Source organism: Oryctolagus cuniculus, chromosome 17 (assembly GCF_051225735.1).
Source record: "Oryctolagus cuniculus isolate XC-2025 breed Fujian yellow rabbit chromosome 17, ASM5122573v1, whole genome shotgun sequence".
Lineage (NCBI taxonomy): Eukaryota > Metazoa > Chordata > Mammalia > Lagomorpha > Leporidae > Oryctolagus > Oryctolagus cuniculus.
This window is the reverse complement of record NC_142883.1, coordinates 42410207-42423734: the sequence shown is the minus strand read 5'-3', so window position 1 is coordinate 42423734 and position 13528 is coordinate 42410207. Positions and strand designations below refer to the sequence as shown.

General features: G+C 51.3%; 2 pseudogenes; one reads left to right on the top strand and one right to left on the bottom strand.

The window, feature by feature from the left end:
- Positions 1–4775: 4775 nt before the first annotated feature.
- Positions 4776–4851, bottom strand: LOC127484582 (U4 spliceosomal RNA; annotated as a pseudogene).
- Positions 4852–10545: 5694 nt separating this feature from the next.
- Positions 10546–11557, top strand: LOC127484504 (interferon-related developmental regulator 2 pseudogene; annotated as a pseudogene).
- The last annotated feature ends 1971 nt before the right edge of the window (positions 11558–13528 follow it).

The following is a 13528-nucleotide window of genomic DNA, read 5'->3' as shown; positions in this document are numbered from 1 at the left end:
CTTGGGTCATCTTCTGCTGCATTTCCAGGAGCATTAGTGGGAAGCTGGATCAGAAGTGGAGCAGCCGGGACTGAAAGCAGCTCTCGTATTGGATGCTGGCATGGTAGGCAGTTGCTTAACCTACTGTGCCACAACCTCCCTCTTTTCTCAATCGAGATGTATTTATTACACATTACTACGTTCCAGGAACTCTGCTAAGCGTTGCAGACACAATAATGAGAAAAACCCAGATTAAGATCGGGGATGGGGTGGGGGATGATCTGCGTTCCTGTCATGTAACCTATTATATTAGTCAGTTACATCACAACAGCTAAGTCAGCTGAGAGAAGCTGCTTAGGAAGGAAAGAAAGCTCATTTCCTCTCATCGTTTTCAAAGTCTGAAGTCTGAAAGCGGGCGATCCCATTGGTCTGATGAAACAAGCGGGCGATCCCATTGGTCTGATGAGCCCAGTGGATGGCGAAACAAGCAGGAAAGCAGCATCCCATGGTGAGCCGGGAAGCAGACGTGGGAGCAGCTTGTTCCCCGAGTCCATGCAGTCTCTGTGTAAAGCCACCATGAGACAATCATGGGCTCCACCCCCAAAACCGAGTGCCAGCCAATCGCTCCCCAGGGCCCAGTCTCTAGATGCCATAATTGGACCAAGGGTCCACCCTCAATCAGCGAACCTAGGACTTGGGGGTTTAAACACCTCCATGAGTTGGGGAGCCAAATAGCGCTCACATGAAAGCACCTGCAGAAAAGAGACCTGGTACTGTGACAGCAACGTCGCTCAGGCATTGAGGAAGTCCTCCTGAGGAAGGTGTTTGAATTCACGTCTGATACACGAACGAGAGCTATGTGACACAGCATTGCAGGAACAAGAAACCGCAAGGGCCGAGAAGCATCTGGAACCCAGGTTTTTTTCTTAATATGTGTTTTCCAGGAACTCTTTGAAGACCCTTGGTGTTGGAGCAGAATCTCCTGGGACGCTTAGGAACAAGCCGGCTGTGGTCCCCTGTGTAAGCCTTTTCTCAGTACGGTTTTTCCGGGGAGAAGTCTAGAAATGGACATTTAATTTTTTTTTTTTTTTATTTTTGACAGGCAGAGTGGACAGTGAGAGAGAGAGACAGAGAGAAAGGTCTTCCTTTTTGCCATTGGTTCACCCTCCAATGGCCGCCGCGGCTGGCGCGCTGTGGCCGGCACACTGCGCTGATCCGATGGCAGGAACCAGGTACTTATCCTGGTCTCCCATGGGGTGCAGGGCCCAAGTACTTGGGCCATCCTCCACTGCACTCCTGGGCCACAGCAGAGAGCTGGCCTGGAAGAGGGGCAACCGGGACAGAATCCGGTGCCCCGACCGGGACTAGAACCCGGTGTGCCGGCGCCGCAAGGCGGAGGATTAGCCTAGTGAGCCACAGCGCCGGCCTCTAGAAATGGACATTTAACAAGCAGCCCCGGAGAATTCTTAACAACAGGAAAATGTGGTCCGGGCTGTTAAGAGATGGAGAAAACCCAGGAGTTCTCAACTGTGGTTGCACACTAGATTTCCCCAGGCGCCTTTAGAAGCCCCAGCACCCAGTTTAGCAGAAGTCCCGTCATCTTGAACCACGTCCAAAGTCAATGGGAAGAACTCCAACAGTGCATGGACCAAGCCTCCAGGTTCCAGCCAGATGGCATCTCTGTTTCCACACACACAGAAAGACGCCAGGGAAAATGCCTCCCGTCCTGCACGCCAAGCTGATGGACCGGCTGTGGCCACCTGGCTTACAGCACGGGGAAGGATTCTGAGACTGGGTTGGGCCCAAACAGGAGAGGGCTTTAACGGGTTAGTGAGGCCTGCCCAGGGTGCAGGTGATAGGGTGTTGGTGCAGGCATTAGCGGGCGTGGGCCAGACCAGATCAGCTTTAAGGCCCCCTCCAGGCCTCGGCGAAGTAACGGCAATAATGAGGGGAGCCCCAGATTCCTTGTGCTGCATGACTGAGTCAATGGATGGGAACAACGCTTTCAACCTGTCAAGTGCTGTGCAGGGGTTGGTTATGGTAATTGTTATTATTTTAGCTCTAGGATGCTACTTTGTCAATCCTTTTAAAAGTAGAGGCGTGAACAGCAAGAGACCTGTCTGGGCCAGGGAGGGGATGTCTGGGTCATGACGCATTCTTTTTTTTTTTTTTTTGACAGATAGAGTGGACAGTGAGAGAGAGAGACAGAGAGAAAGGTCTTCCTTTTTGCCGTTGGTTCACCCTCCAATGGCCACCGCGGCTGGCGCACCGCGCCGATCCGATGGCAGGAGCCAGGTGCTTTTCCTGGTCTCCCATGGGGTACAGGGCCCAAGCACTTGGGCCATCCTCCACTGCACTCCCTGGCCACAGCAGAGAGCTGGCCTGGAAGAGGGGCAACCGGGACAGAATCCGGCGCCCCGACCGGGACTAGAACCCAGTGTGCCAGCGCCGCAAGGTGGAGGATTAGCCTAGTGAGCCGCAGCGCCATGACGCATTCTTGAATTGGCAACCCCATGGGGTTGTGGGAATGGAGAGCTGAAATAATCAGGGTTTCAAAGCTAGAAGCCTGAGGAGTGAAATGACAGCAGGAAGGCAGGGAAAGTTCTGGTCTCAGGGCCAATCTTGGCCTCAACCGGCCCTGTTGGCCTTGGAGTCCTCCTCTCAGGCAAGATTCTGTTTCATGCCACCATCATGCATCTGTCCATGCAGCCATGCAACACCAGCCATCTCTCTCTATCCATGCGTCCATCCATCCAACCAGGCAGCCATCTCTTCTCCATCCATCTATCCAGCCACCCACCCACCCACCACCTATTCACTCATCTCTCCACCCTCCCTACTCAACCACCCACTTATCTGTATGCGTGTGTTGAGTATTTACCATGCACAGACCTATCTCAGGGTTGGGACACAGATGGAGTTGCTATGTTTCACAACTCCGGGGGGAAGTGTTCACATCATGGTCTTTGCACAGATCCACTGGACAGAGCATGAACAAGACAGACAAGGTGTTTGCCTGAAGAGATCTTTCATTCTAAAGGGGGGACCAGATAATAACAAAGCAAACAGAGCATATCAGCAGAATTGTTTCACGTAGTGATAAGCCCTAAGAAGAAACTGCAACAGGGTGCTGGACACCCCCAGGGGATAAGGCTGCTGGATGGTGATGCACAGGCGACAGAGAGGAGGGGGCTGCTTGGAACCCAGGGTCACCCCAATGAGATGACAGGTCCCAGGTCCCCGGAGGTGCAGCCCTTAAGGTGGACAGCACACAGAGGTCTCCCCAGACTGGAAAGAAATTGCTGAGGACAGAGGCGGTCTCAGGGAGCTACGAGGCTGCCTGTGGGGGGTCCTGGGCTCCCTGAGTCCTCTCCCACCAGCATGGAGAGCGAGGTCCTCCCACTGCCACGGATCTTCTCATTGCCCAAGAGAGATCGTCTCTCGGCCAGGTCCAAGCCATCTCTGCTAACGACCAGCGTGTTTAAGTCCCCTGTTTAAATGACCAGAGTGTCTAAGCCCCCTGCCCTGCTGTGCTTACACCTGTAACACACAGCATCAGGAGACTAATGTTCGCCCAGGTGTGCTCATGTGTATCAGTTCTGTAAGTACCCACCCTCTAACCCAAGAGCCCCACTTCTAGGATTCTCCCAAGTCCACAGCGGCAACAACAGAGCACGCACATCCGTAACGCTCTCGGTTGCAGCACAGTTTGTGGTAGAAAAAGGCTGAAAGCAGCCCCAGCGTCCAACAACTGGGGACTGGTGGAACAAGCCAGGGGCCAGCCATGCCAGGGAGGACGACGCGGCTGCGCCAAGCAAGTGAGGGTAACTGCCCAGCACCGCGTCCTGCAAGGAGAGTAACAAAGACAGGAGCAGCGTCCATGCTGCCATTCATCGGCAAAGGAGGGAGGGAGCGCAGGGGTGGGGATATTTTCAGGTGGTTGCCTGCCCAGGGGGGTAGCGGATACAGCCGAGGGCAGGGAGAGAGTGGATGCTTCTCTGAAAGTCATTGTTAGGACCATTCCCTCTATGCTTTTGCACAGACAAAATCATTCATAGCACAGTTAAGGAAACACCGCAGTGAGGCTGGTTCTCTTCACCTCATGCTGAGCCACTGCCAACCTAAAGCCTTGCCCTGGGCTTGCCTGGGAGGAATACCAAGACTCTTCGATCTGGGCCAGACCAAAGCCAGGAGCCAGCAGCTTCCTCCAGGTCTCCCATGTGGGTGCAGGGGCCCAAGCAGTTGGGCCATCTTCTGCTGCTTTTCCACGCCATCAGTAGGAAGCTGGATTGGCAGCACAGCAGCTGGGATTTGAACCGACACTGTGATATGAGAATCCAGTGTTGCAGTTGGTGGCTTGACCAGCTGTGCCACGAAGCCAGCCCCCTTTCTTATCATTGTAGTTGAGGCTAGGAAGGGCAGCCCTGCCCTAACACAGCACACGAGAAAGAGCTTCCACCTACATGGGCGGAGTGGGGCAGGGGACACAAAGGAAAGAGAGAGGCACTTAAAGATTCCCATGGTCGGGCCTAGGCTGTGGCATAGTGAGTTGAGTCCTACATCACATGTGTTTGCAGGTTCGAGTCCTGGCTGCTCCGTTTCCAATCCAGCTCCTGACTAATGTGCCTGGGAAAGTAGCAGAGGACAGTCCAAGTCCTTGGGCCCCTGCACCACATGGGAGACCCAGGAGAGGCCCAGCCCCAGCTGTCGTGGCTATTTGGGCAGTGAACCAACAGATGGGAGACCTCTCTCTGCCTCTGCCTCTCCCGCTCTGTAACTCTGCTTTTCAAGTAAAACAAATAAATCTTTAATTAGCAATAATCGTGCCTCAGACAAACCTCATTGGCTATGATACTGTCACTGCACAAAGCTAAAATAAATAAATCTTTAAAAAATAAAAATAGAAAGCAATCCAGAGGTCATCTCGGGAACTTCTCAAGGGACTCAGGTACCTCCAGGATGCAGGCCAAAGCTGGGAGGGCAGCACCTGGGAAAGGATTGGGGGGGGGGGGGCTGTGCTTCCCAGTGTTCTCTGGGCTCTTTCTGCTCCTTGACCTCCCACAGCACACAGCAAGCACAACAAATAGTCAATATATTTAAATCTGTTATTTAAATATTTAAAATTGTGAGTAGTTTTAAACTAAATGCTTTTTAAAAAATTTATTTGTTTAAAAGTCAGAGTTACAGAGAGGAAGAGAGAGAGAGAGAGGTCAATCTTCCACCCACTGGTTCATTCCCCGCAGATTACTGCAATGGCCAGGCTGGAGCCAGGAGCCAGGAGCATCATCCAGGTCTCCCACGTGGGTGCAGGGACCCAAGGACCTGCGCCTTCTTCCACTGCTCTTCCTCCGGCCATTAGCAGGGAGCTGGATCATAGGTGGAGCAGCCAGGACACAAACCAGCTCCCATATGTCGCAGTTTTTTTATTCCAGAAACTTTTAATTCTCTAATTATATCTCTTCCATAGTTCCTTTTCCCTTTTCTGTTAATTTTCTATGTAATTATTCTATTAGTTCAACAAGAGTCACTTGTTTGACTAAGAAAAAAGGCGAGGATCACAGAAACTGAAGATCGGTGATTACCAAAACCAGTACAATGAAAACAGGAGTCTCAACCATGAATTCCACAGATATTGAAATAAGAAGAAAAATATTATGAACAACTTCATGCTAAAATATTGGAAAAATTAGATGCAATAGACAAATGCTTTGAGGAAAACATTAAATTACTAAAAGTTATACAAGAAGAAATGGAAAACCTGAATAGTCATATAATTATAAAATACAGTTAATCCATAATTTTTAAAAAAGATTTACTTATTTATTTCAAAGTCAGAGCCACATAGAGAGAGAGAGATCTTCCATCCTCGGGTTCACTTTCCAAGTAGCCACACAGCTAGGGCTGAGCCAGGCCAAAGCCAGGAGCCAGGAGCTTCATCCAGGTCTTCCCATGGGTGCAGCGGCTCAAGCAACTGAACCATCTTCCAGTGCTTTCCCAGGCCACTAGCAGGGAGATGGATTGGAAGTGGAACAGCTAGGGCCAAACTGGTGCCCACATGGGATGCCAGACATGGGTGTCACAAACAGTGGCTACCCCACAATGTCGGCCCCTAATCCATAATTTAAAACCTCTGCCAGGAGCTGACATCGTGGTGTAGCCAGCATCCCAGATGAGCACTAGTTTGAGTCCTGGCAGTTCCACTTCTGACCCAGCTCCCTGCTAATGCACCTGGGATAGCAGCAGAAAATGGTCCAAGTGCTTGGACCTCTGCTACCCATTTGAGAGATCTGGTTGGAGTTCTAGGTTCTTGGTCATTGCAGCCATCTGGAGAGTGAACCAGTGGATGGAAATCTCTCTGTGTCCCTCCCTCTTTCTGTCACTCTGCCTTCCAAATAAATAAAACAAATCTTTAACAATAAAATGTTCTGACAAAGAAAAGAGCAAGTGTAGGCACCTTACTGGCAAATTTGCTGAACACCTAAGGAATACATCATGCCAACCTGTGTGTGCTCTTTTGGAGAATACACTAAGAAATACTGCTCCCCCATTTATTTTGTGAAGCCAGCAAGAGTTTCACAACAAAAAGCTGGCCAGAATATTGGAGAAGGAAAATTATAGCCCAATCTTTCTCATGAATATAGTGGTAAAAATTCTAAACACATTTTTTCCAAGACAACATATTCATGATCAAGTTGTGCTTACTCTAGAGATGCAAAGTGGTGTTAACATTTGGAACTTAACTGGGGCAAGTTATCACACTGACAGCATAAAGGATAAAATGATATGATTATGGGGCCAGCGTTGTGGGGCAGAGGGCTAAGCCATGGCCTGCAAAGTCAGCATTCCATTTGAGCACCAGTTTGAGTCCTGGCTGCGCTACTTCTGATCCAGCTCTTTGCTGAGGCACCCTGGAAAGCAGCAGAAGCTGGCCCAAGTGCATGGGTCCCTGCATCCACATGGGAGACCTGGACAGAGTTCCAGGCTCCTGGCTTCGGCCTAGCCAGGCCTGGCTGTTGTAGTCATTTGGGGAGTGAACTAGCAGATGGAAGATCTCTGTCTGTCTCTGTAACTTTCTGCCTTTCAAATTCATACATCAATCTTAACCCTCCAAAAAATCATGTTTGTATCTCAATGTCTATAGGGGGAAAGTTTTTGATAAAATTCAATGTCCATCCACAAATTTTAGCAAAGTAGGAATAGAGAGCAATTTCCTTAATTTGAGAAGGGTGTTTGAAAAACTAATAGTAATCTCATAACAGTAACAGTAAAGTGTTCTTTTTTTTTTTATTTTATTTTTTTTTTTATTTTTGATAGGCAGAGTGGACAGAGAGAGAGACAGAGAGAGAAAGGTCTTCCTTTGCTGTTGGTTCACCCTCCAATGGCCGCCGCTGCAGCCGGCGCACCGCGCTGATCCGATGGCAGGAGCCAGGATCCAGGTGCTTTTTCCTGGTCTCCCATGGGGTGCAGGGCCCAAGCACCTGGGCCATCCTCCACTGCACTCCCTGGCCATAGCAGAGGGCTGGCCTGGAAGAGGGGCAACCGGGACAGAATCCGGCGCCCCGACCGGGACTAGAACCCGGTGTGCCGGCGCCGCAAGGTGGAGGATTAGCCTATTGAGCCACGGCGCCGGCTGTAAAGTGTTCTTAAATCTCCCTTTGAGATCAGGGACAAAGTGAGGGTGTTGGTTGTCACCAACTTCATTCAGCATTGTTATTAGCCTAGTGCGGTAGGATGAGAAAGCATTGACAAGGAAGAAGTAAAACTGACATCATTTGCCTATAATATGATACATAATGTGTAGAAAACACACACAAAAAAGTAAAACTTAAGAAGAAAAGATAAGCTTTAAGAATAAATAAGTTTAAGCCGGCACCGTGGCTCAATAGGCTAATCCTCCACCTTGCGGCGCCGGCACACCGGGTTCTAGTCCCGGTCGGGGTGCCGGATTCTGTCCCGGTTGCCCCTCTTCCAGGCCAGCTCTCTGCTATGGCCAGGGAGTGCAGTGGAGGATGGCCCAGGTGCTTGGGCCCTGCACCCCATGGGAGACCAGGAAAAGCACCTGGATCCTGGCTCCTGCCATCGGATCAGCGCGGTGCGCCGGCTGCAGCGGCGGCCATTGGAGGGTGAACCAACGGCAAAAGGAAGACCTTTCTCTCTCTGTCTCTCTCTCTGACTGTCCACTCTGCCTGTCAAAAATTAAAAAAAAAAAAAAAGAATAAATAAGTTTAGTAATACAACACGTTAACCAGCATCTTAACTGTTGTGCTAAAGACCTGGCCTTCAAAAACTTTTTTACATCAGTTACAGTAGGTACCAGCCACAATTTTTTTTTCTCTTGCTAAATTCAATTGCATTAAAATTAAGAACTTCTGGGGCTGGCGCTGTGGCATAGTGGGTAAAGTTGCTGCCTGCAGTGCCAGCATCTCATATGGGTGCCGGTTCAGGTCCCGGCTACTCCACTTCTGATCCAGCTCTCTGCTATGGCCTGGGAAAGCAGTGGAGGATGGCCCAAGTCCTTGGGCCCCTGCACCTGTGTGAAGACCCAGAGGAGACTCCTGGCACCTGGCTTCAGATCTGCACAGCTCCGGCTGTTTTAGCCAACTGGGGAGTGAACCAGCAGATGGAGGACCTCTCTTCTGTGCCTCTCCTCTCTCTCTGTGTGTAACTCTGACTTTCAAGTAAATAAATAAATCTTTAGGCCGGCGCCGCAGCTCACTAGGCTAATCCTCCGCCTGCAGCACTGGCACACCGGGTTCTAGTCCCGGTCAGAGAGCCGGATTCTGTCCTGGTTGCCCCTCTTCCAGTCCAGCTCTCTGCTGTGGCCCGGGAGTGCAGTGGAGGATGGCCCAAGTGCTTGGGCCCTGCACCTGCATGGCAGACCAGGAGGAAGCACTTGGCTCCTGGCTTCGGATCAGCGCAGCACGCAGGCCGCAACATGCCGTCTGTAATGCGCCGACCGTAGCGACCACTTGGGGGGGGTGAACCAACGGAAAAACGAAGATCTTTCTCTCTGTCTCTCTCTCTTACTGTCTAACTCTGCCTGTCAAAAATTATTAAAAAAAAAAATTTGGAAAAAATATTAAGAACATCTTGGAGCCAGGACTGTGGCTCAGTGGGTTAAGCTGCTGCCTACAATGCCAGTATCTCACACTGGAGTGCTGGTTCAAACCCTGGCTGCTCCACTTCTGATTCAGCTTCCTGCTAAAGTTCCTGGGAGGCAGCAATGATGGTCTAAGTACCAGGCCCCTGTCACCCATGTGGGAGATTTGAATGGCATTCCTGGCTCCTGGCTTCAGCCTGGCCCAGCCCTGGCCATTATGACCATTTGGGGAGTGAACCAGCAGATGGAAGATCTCCCCTACTCCACCCCCATCACTCTGCCTTTCAAATAAATAAAATAAATCTTAAAAAATTATATTGAGAGCTTCTAGAAGGGGAGTTTACACTAGCAGCTCAGACGCCCACACGTCACATTGGACTGCGTGGGTTCCACTGCCAGCACCACACCCTGACTCCAGCTTCTCCCCAGGCCTTGGGAAGTGATGGTAATGAACTTGGGCCCCTGCCACGCACATGAGAGACCTGGGCTGAGTTCCTGCTTCCTGGCTCTGGCCCCAGACTAGACCAAGCCCAGCCACCATGGGCATCTGAGGGGTGAACCAGTAGATGGGAGCCCTCTCTCCATCTCTTTGCCTCTCGAATACATGTTTTACAAAATTGGAGAACTTCTCATCACCAAAAGCTACCAAGAGAGTGCAAGAACAAGCCACAGTGAGGGAAGATATTTGCAACACATTCAACCACACAAGGCTCACATGTATAATGTATTTCAGAAACTCTTTCAAATCAATAAAAGGCAAATTAGAAGAAAACTAGGGCAACCACTGGAAAACAAATTTTACAAAAGATACATCTAGGGCCGGTGCCATGGCTCACTTGGTTAATCCTCCGCCTGCAGCACCAGCATCCAATATGGGCACTGGTTCTAGTCCCGGTTGCTCCTCTTCCAGTCCAGCTCTCTGCTGTGGCCCAGAAAGGCAGTGGAGGATGGCCCAAGTGCTTGGGCACCTGCACCCGCATGGGAGACCAGGAGGAAGCACCTGGCTCCTGGTTTCGGATCAGTGTAGCTCCGGCCATAGCAGCCATTTAGGGGGAGTGAACTAACAGAAGGAAGATCTTTCTCTCTGTCTTTCTCTCTGTCTATAACACTACCTGTCAAATAAAATTTAAAAAAAAGTTTATAAAAAAAAAAAAAGAGACATCTAGATGGCCAAGACACAGAACAAGAGGGAGGGCGCCTGGCGTAGGCATTGTCCCGCGGCTGTGACTTTAGCCGTCTGCCTAACTCTCAGCACAGCAGCACGTGAGTCCTGACCCCCAGCCCCAGTGCCCTCCATGTCCAGTTCCCAGCATGCCCCATGCCCCTAAGGGTGACAGGACCCACGAGGAGGCAGTGGTCAGCTCAGGCTGACTCGGGGTCCAGTGAGGAAGCAGCAGCCAGGGAGGCCTGCAGGGCCAGCAGCGGTGCCCGGATGAGCAGGGCAGCAGGAGAAGCTGCAGGAGCACATGAACGGCCACACAGACACGAGGGCCAGGACCGAAAGGAGCGCTGCAGAGCCTGCCCCTGCGCCCGCGGCCTCCCGGCCCCTGCCTTCCGGCCAGAATGCCCTAGAGAAGGGCCTCAAGAAAGGGAGGGGCGAGGAGGGGCCCTGGTTGGGCCACACTGGGCCTGCTCTGCCTGAGGCTGGGCCCTGGCCACAAGGGCCAGGAGTGGTCCCCAGCCGGCAGCCCCCGCTGTGCGCGCTCAGTGCCCATGCAGCCAGCCCTGCCGCCTGCTCCACTGAGCTTCGGCCCTTGGCTTGGGGGTGCTGCATGGCTGCTGCTGCTGTCTAGAATCTGGTCTCCGGCCTTGCTTGCCTACGAGGGGTTTTTAGACAGCCATGTGGCTTGGATAGCTCCACTGCTCACTTGGCCCCCACCAGCCTGCTTGGTGTGCTTCCTGCTGCCCCACGGGCCTGGGCCTTACAGCTCACTACCTGCCCCTGTGCCGGCATCAGCCGCATCTCTAATGGGCAGCTGCCCCAGCTGTCCCCACTCTTGTCCAGTGAGAGTGCAAATCTGCGCACGCTGCGGTGAAATCATCGCTCTGCTCTTCGCGCTCTCCCAGAACCTCGAGGAGGACTTTGTGTGAGAGGATGCGGAGGCCCGCCACCGTGCCCTGCACACTGCGGCCAATGACGGCACAAGTACCATGCCAAGGCCGCTGCCGGCACAGCGCCCCGCCCTCCGTGCCACCCTGCACAGCTTCGGCCTCGAGGTGCTGTACACGGACAGCCGGCCCCAGCACCGGATCTCCACCTCCTTCGAGGCAGAACGCTCGGGCAGGCAATGCCACCTGCAGAATGACAAGCTGCTTCGTGACATCTTTGGCCTGGGCCCTGTGCTGGTGTTGGACGCTGCTGCCCTGAAAGCCTGCCAAACTGCACGCTTTGAGAAGCACCTGGACAATGCTGCTGCCCTCAAAACCCAGACCGAGGCTCGCGGCTGCGTGGGGGACAAGCAGGCAGGCAGCCTGTGACACGGGATCAGCCGAGAAGACTGTGCACGCGCTCGTCCATGGTTTTTAACGGAAGACAGCGCAACAGCTGGCCTCTGCCAGTAATTGTCACTTTATTTTTTAAATAACAGAACCAAAAATAGACACGGCGTGGGCAGCTGAGGACCAGGACACTTGGTACTCTCGCCCTTTGTCCCCGCAGCCTTGCCCCCTCCTCCTGTGCTGTCTCAGGAGGACAAGGGGGAAGGCAGTGAGGCGCCGTCCCTTTCCTTTCTCAAGTCTCGCTCTCCAAGGAGACCCACTTCCTTAGGGGGATGGCGGCGGGGCGGGGGTGGGGAGGCAGATACCTGGATTGGAGCTGTGCCCTGGTTTTTAAAGATGATTAGAGACAATTAAAAGAATGCTCAGCTTCCGTGCTCTTGGGGAAAAAAGGGAAGAAAAAGCAGTTGAAAGGCTGCTCAACCTGATCGTGAATCATCAAAATACAAAATAAATCACAATGTGATAACATCACACCCCCTCCACACACACGCCGGAATAGCTGGAATTAAACAGTGATGGCAACAAGTATTTGTAAGGATACTGGCCACTCTCGTATCCTGCTGATGTATAAACTCAACAACCACTTGGGAAAACAGGTGTTAGCCGCTAAACGCTCCCACCCAAGTTCATTCCTCGTCATACATCCAACAGAAACGTGTGCACATGGCCACCAAGAAACACACCCCGTGGTGGCCGCTCACCTGTGGGGGATGAATCCCAAGGCCCCCAGCCGTGCCTGGAACTACAGATAGTTCCAATCAAGATATGCCATGATTTTTCCTATACATACATACATACCTACGATAAAGCTTAATTTATAAATCAGGCACAGTAAGAGATTAACAATTGCAAGTCACTGTAGATCTTAGCAACCTAAGATACATTGTTCTTTCCTTACTGAGACAAGGACGTCCATCTTTTCACTTCAAGGAGGCACTCTATTGCTTCTCTTTAGCTTATCTGAACTGCCATCATGACTGCTTTTGCCCTTTGGGGTCATTATTAAGTAAGAAAAGGGCTACAGGCACATGAGCAATAGCCCATCTGGTAATAGCGGTGGCTACTCAGGGACTCATGGGAGGGCAGCATATACAGTGTGGATACAGTGGACAGAGGGATGATTTGTGTCCGTTAGATAACGTGAGCTGGCACAATATTTTAATCACTCTACTCAGAATGGTACATAATTTAAAACTTACACAGCTGTTTGTTTCTGGAATTTTCCATTTAATATTTTTGTACCGCAGTTGACCACAGGCAATTGAAACCATTTGAAAGGAAAACCATGGACAAGAGGAACTATTGTTATAGTCATAAGAGCCTCATTTATAAAAGCCAAAGTCAACTCAAATGGTCATTGAAAGGAACCATACTTGCATTTTCATATGTTTAGATGACGGGTCAGCTACAGCCACGTGCAGTGACGTGGATGAAACTCACACAGGTGACATGGGATGCAGTGTGCACACAAAGGAGTGCATACTTATAACTCCCTTTCCAGAATTCAAAAGCCAGGAAAACTGGAGCACAGTTTAGGTGCACATGCATAGTAGATAAAGCAACACAGAAAAGCGAGAAGGCGTGAGCATCAAGATGGAGGTTACTGACATGGATACTGAGGGCAGTGACAGGGTGGCTCTGAGGGAGGCCTCTGGGGACTGGGGGGATCTTTGCTCGACCTCAGGGGGTGGGTGCAGTTGTACACCAGTGCTTGCTTCACTGGCATGTAGGCTCTCCTTTTTCTACTTTTTTAAAAATTTATTTGAAAGGCAGAATTATATAGAGAGGCAGAGAGAGAGAGACAGACAGACAGACAGACATATCTTCCATCAATGATTCACTCCACAAATGGCTATGCCAGGCAGAGGCCAGAAGGCTGGAACTCTATATGGGTCTCCCATGTTGTTGGCAGGGCCCCAAATACCTGGGCAGTCTTCCACTGCTTTCCCA